This window comes from Crocodylus siamensis, chromosome 13 (assembly GCF_052110815.1).
Source record: "Crocodylus siamensis isolate JL-2025a chromosome 13, ASM5211081v1, whole genome shotgun sequence".
NCBI classification, from domain to species: domain Eukaryota; kingdom Metazoa; phylum Chordata; order Crocodylia; family Crocodylidae; genus Crocodylus; species Crocodylus siamensis.
The window spans coordinates 11,400,651-11,406,839 of NC_143407.1; positions in this window are offsets into that span (position 1 = coordinate 11,400,651).

A 6,189-nucleotide genomic window follows, 5' to 3' on the forward strand; every position below is an offset into this window, starting at 1 on the left:
CATTTTACCCCAACATTTTGGAGGTGCATCAATAGTAAAGACACCGTTGCCCCACCTTAGGCTGCACCCCATGATGTGCAGTTCGCAATCTAGCTCAGAACTGATACCGGTATTTTCTCCTCCAGAAGGTTTCTATGGATTGTACTGGAGATGCTCTACTTTTGAAAACAGATTCAGTTCAAGCAGACATCTAGAGGGAGGCGGAAAGTCCCAGAGGGGAAGTAGCCTCATGGCAAAGAAGTAACTTATATTTAGCATGAAAAATTCCTTTAAATAATCAACTTCTCTTTTTTGCTTTCTCTGGCAAAAAGTTATAGCCTAACACAAAAAGGGGAGGCATGTTTTGCTGGAGCTTTGATTTTCACTTGTGTCATCTGGTTTTCTTTACTGATGTCTTGCCTAGTCAACATCCTGGTGATTATGGTTATCTGTTGCCTTCTTCTGGACAGGATCAGAACTGCTCAACTATGGTGCTTATGATACTGAATATTGGCACAGCTAATGACATTTCTCCTTTATCTCATGGAACTTGCACTTTTGGAGCAGATGGATTTGAGTTCTAACACTACTGAAGCCGTGAAGTGGCAATTGCACACAATAGTGTAACAAATGTTAAGTTCTGGATGGCCACCGTTTTATTAAAAGCTGTGAAGTCTTTCTCTGTTTTCAGCTTAGGTAGTATTATGTATTAGCCTTTGCATTAAAAATACAGTTATTGTCTAAGTTGCACCTACCTTTATTTCCAGAATCCAGCACATATATATACACCATAGGGAAAATAATTCCACTGCTGGGGATGGGAAATTGGTGCTAGATTACCTCAGGCACTTTTTCCATCTCTAATGTGTTTGACAGTGACTACTGCAGGCTATGGCACTTTGCATTTGCAAACAGACCGCTCTTGCACACATCAGGGGGCATACAGGACGTATTACACTGGGTTTGGAAGTGCTAAGTCTCTGCTGAAATGAATCCTTCTCGTTGGATTTATCCATGCCCCTTTGTCACAATTCTGAGATTCAACAAAATAACTCCCTTGTGAAGGCTCCGATGCGTTAGATAAACATCAAGGAGTGGATCTTCCTTTGAAAGTGTCTTCCTGCCTCCACATACAGCTGTCCTCTCACGTGATCCACGCTCACTTGGTAAGTAAAACAGCACAGACCAAAGGCGGTGTTAATTCCTGGTGCAGACATATAGAACTGTTTAGCAGGACGTGGGAGCAAATTGCTCTCTCATCATCATATCTAGCCCTAATTATCACATTTAAGCAAATATTATTGTATTAAAATCAGCATAATTACAATATTCAAAGTATATGTGTGCATGTACGTAGATATCTAAATCTATATGCATATGTATAGCTCTGCGCATATGTATAGATATGCACATATGTATGTACACTTGCATATTTATATACAAACACATAACACGCACATGATACACAAATATATATAAATGTCTGGTGCATTCACAGCTACTGGTTGTGTTGGCATAGTTATGACATTATCATCTCAAGCATTAAAAAACCATGAATGTGCCTATGGTTACACACACACACACAAACATACACACACAAACACCAAGTAGACAAGGTTCTTTGGGTAAATCTGATATATTTTATTAGACCAACTCAAATAGTTGGAAAAATTCTTCTTAGCAAGCTTTCAGGTTTAAATACCCTTTGTCAGGCTGAGGAAGCATCTGCAGTTGGTGTGTGCTCTTCCTGGATGGAATGAATAGGACAGGAAAAGTGCATTTAAAACCAAAAGCTTGCTAAGAATTTTTCCAACTATTTGAGCTGGTCTAATAAAAGATATGAGATTTACCCAAAGAACCTTGTCTGCTCATGTCCTTAGACTAACACAGCTACAACCTACACCCCTATAAACACCAAGGACACTTTCACTGCAGCTGGCAAGAGGAAGCACAAATCACAGCTCTGCACCAGCCTGTTTTTCCTGAACCCCTGGGAGAGATTTAGCCAGCCAGCTAATACCCACCACTGCTGCTTTCCTGATGAATAGGGAGCAAAGGCAGCAGTTTAAATTCCAGGCAGAGGCTTCAGTGAAGCTTGGCTTGTATAAACTATTTCTCTCTATCCCTCAAGTCCCAATTCTCAACCATCTCCACCCATGTCTTTGGGTTGCAATGGAAGAAATGAAGTTGAGACAACTTTCTGCTATGGCAATACCTTTCTTTGATGGACTTTCTATCTCAAGGACATGGCCTCCAAATTTATGTTACCTAAATACAGCAGACCCCTGAATCTGGCTCCCAAAATAGAACCACCAGTGCTAGCTACAAAAATAATTGGGAGCTAAAGGGGAAGTCAAGACCTCTGTCCAGATTTTTTGAGGAAGAATTCTTTAAAATAAGAAAAGGATTAAGTATATTACTTTTATGTTTAGAATTACAACAATGTTTATTGTCTTAGACCTAGAAGAGGCAGAAATACTAACACAGTTGACAACTAGACTGGTGCAGGAGGGTGCTGGCATAATAGTTTCATAGTTTCTAGGGTCGGAAGGGACCTGAGCAGATCATCTAGTCTGACCCCCTGCCATGGCAGGAAAGAGTACTGGGGTCAAATGACCCCAGCAAGATGTTCATCTAACCTCCTCTTAAACACCGCCAGGGTAGGAGCCTGCACCACTTCTCTTGGAAGCTGGTTCCAGACCCTAGCCGCCCTGACTGTGAAGTAGCACCTCCTGATATCTAACCTAAACCTACCCTCTGCCAGCTTGTGACTGTTATTCCTGGTCACTCCTGGCGGTGCTTGGGGGAACAGGGACTCCCCCAATGCCCGCTGGTCCCCCCGACTAGTTTATAACAGGCCACAAGATCCCCCCTCAGCCTTCTCTTTTGGAGGCTGAACAGGTTCAGGTCCCGCAGCCTGTCCTCATAGGGCCTGCCCTGCTGTCCCCTGATCATACGAGTGGCCTCCTCTGGCCCCTCTCCATGCTGTCGACATCCCTCTTGAAGTGCGGCGCCCAGAACTGGACGCAGTACTCCAGCTGCGGCCTGACCAGTGCCGCATAGAGGGGGAGGATCACCTCTTTGGACCTGCTCGAGATGCATCTGTGGATGCATGACAAGGTGTGGTTGGCCTTCCTGACCGCGTCCCCACACTGCCGGCCCATGTTCATCTTGGAGTCAATGATGACCCCCAGATCCCTTTCTGCCTCCATGCTGATAAGTGGGGAGTTCCCCAACCTGTAGGTATGGTGCCGGTTGTTCCTCCCGAATACAGAAAGCAACATTTTGATGGCATGAAGTCCAGGGGCTTGAACATGGATTCAGGAAATTCTCAAGTGGGTTTATGTTTTCTTTCAGTCTTATTAGGGATGACTAAGATCTGACCCATGGGCTGGATCTGGCCTGTAAAGCCATGTCAGCCAAACCACAGGGCTCCCCACAGATCTGGAAATTTGTCCGTGCGGTGATAGGTGACACAGCATTAACTGCTGTGGCTCCTGGAGCTGCTGTAATTAACACTGCCACCACTTGTTCTGCCACCAAATTTCTGGCCTCATGGGGAGCCTCACAGGCCCTGTCTGAAGTGTAGAGCTGTCTCATCGGGCCCATGGGACCAGAAATTTGGCAGTGCTAGGAACAGAGGCTGCCTTGGCTCTGGAAGCTGCAGTAATTAACACTGCTGCCAAATTCTGGTGCTGCAGGCCAAAAGACCTGGCTCTGTGTTCCACATCCAGCTTGTGGACTGGTCCCGCACCCATGGGGCCAAATGAGTTGGATACCACTGGTGTAAATCATTAAGCTTTAATGAAAATACGTTGTTTGCCCTCTGTTTGCAAATCAGGCATGTGGAGATTTACAACGGGCTGAAGGTCTCATCTACAAGTATCTGGAACAGTGTAGGCCATTCAGAGCTTGTGATATGTACTTTGTGATTTACGCAGCATCACAGAGGTCCTCCCTCCTGTTTCAGTGATAGGTGTAAACCTCATGCCCACACATCAACCTTGGCTTTGATTCTTAAAACTGCCCAAGAACTGATGGAGCATGAATACAACTTGAGCTCTGTGGAGGGGAAACGGTGTGGAAAAGCAGCAGCAGGAGGGGAGTGAAGTTGGAGCCGTATGGATTTTATTAGATTTGGATGCCATCTGTCACCCCGCAAAAAAGCTTGGGGTGGCTTACAACAAAACGGAGCCGCCCACATACTTGGATGTTTTCATGTAGCCACTGGAAGAGATAGCTACATGCCCTTATGGCCATGTTGGCGGGGTGCTGCAAATGCAGCAATGGTGCAATCACAGCCGCAGTCACCCCATCGACCTTCTCAAGCTGTCAGAGCGTGATCATCAGCCCAGCCAGACTCACTGGATCAGTTTGAAAATGTGGCGATTCTTTAAGTTATCCGTTTTCATAGATTCATAGAGGTAGGGTTGGAAGGGACCTTGTAGATCTTCAAGTCCAACCCCCTGCCCTGGGCAGGACAGAAAACCGGGCTCAAATGACCCCAGCCAGGTAGACGTCTAGCCTCCTCCTAAAGACCCCCAGGGTAGGAGCCATCACCACTTCCCTTGGAAGTTGGTTCCACATCCTAGCCACCCTGACTGTGAAGTAGTGCCTCCTGATGTCTAGTCTAAACTTACTCTCTAACAATTTGTGGCCATTATTCCTTGTTACCCCCGGGCAGGGGGAGGGCGCTAGGGGGAACAAGGTCTCTCCCAAACCCTGCTGGTCCCCCCTAGTGAGTTTATAGACAGCCACCAGATCCCCCCTCAGCCTTCTCTTTTGAAGGCTGAACAGGTTCAGGTCCCGTAGCCTCTCTTCATAGGGCCTGCCCTGCTGCCCCCGGATCATGCGGGTGGCCCTCCTCTGGACCCTCTCAATGCTGTCCACGTCCCTTCGGAAGTGTGGCACTCAGAACTGGACGCACTACTCCAGCCGCGGCCTGACCAGTGTCGCATAGAGGGGGAGGATCACCTCCCTGGCTCTACCTGAGATGCATCTGTGGATGCACGACAAGGTCTGGTTAGCCCTACCGACCGTGACCTCGCATTGTCGGCCCATGTTCATCTTGGAGTCAATAATGACTCCAAGATCTCTTTCTGCCTCCGTGCTCTTGAGAAAAGAGTTTCTCAGCTTATAGGTATGCTCCTGGTTCCTACTGCCCAAGTGCAGCACCCTGCACTTGTCAGTATTGAAACCCATCCTATTTTCGTTAGCCCATCCCTGTAACCTGTCCAGGTCCTACTGTAATCTGTCCTTCCCTACTAGCATGCCCACCTCACCCCAAATCTTGGTATCATCAGCAAATTTAAACAGGCTGCTTTTCGCCCTGTCATCCAAGTCACTAATAAAGAAATTGAACAATGTGGGCCCAAGGACCGAACCCTGGGGGACTCCACTGCCCACTTCCCTCCAAGTCGAAAAAGACCTGTCCACCACTACCCTCTGAGCACGACCCTAGAGCCAATTTGTAATCCATCTGACTTGCAGGCATCAATGCCACAGTCACCTAGTTTTTTAATGAGGATGGGGTGGGAGACAGTGTCAAAGGCCTTGCTGAAGTCCAGAAAGACTATGTCCACCGCGACACCTGCATCCAAGGCTTTTGTGACCTGATCATAGAAGGCAATCAGGTTGGTCTGACAGGACCTGCCCCTAATGAAACCGTGCTGTTTACCCTTAAGCATCATCTTTGATGCTGGCTCATCACAGATGTGCTCCTTGATAATCATCTCAAAGAGTTTCCCCAGGATTGAAGTGAGACTAGCAGGCCCATAGTGGCCCGGGTCCTCCCTCTTTCCTTTTTTAAAGTTGGAGACCACGTTGGCTTTCTTCCAGTCATCTGGCACCTGGCCAGGGCACCATGAGTTCTCGTAAAGCTGGGCCAGGGGCCCTGCAATAACCCCTGGCAATTCCCTCAACACCCTGGGGTGGAGAGCATCCGGACCTGCTGATTTGAACACGTCCAGCCCCTGCGGAAGCTCTCTACCCTGGTCCTCCCCGACCTTAGGCCTGGCGGCGCTTCTCCCGAGTCCATCTGGAATCTTGGTCGAGGAGTCCCGGTCCCTGCATAAGAAAATCATTGGCTCATTTGAAAATCATTAGCTCCATTCTTGGCTCGCTTGGTTCAAAAATCATTGGCTTGATTTTTGGCTCGTTTGGCCTTCGGGGGCTAAGCCAATTGCACGGCCTCGAGCCTTTCTGTAACTG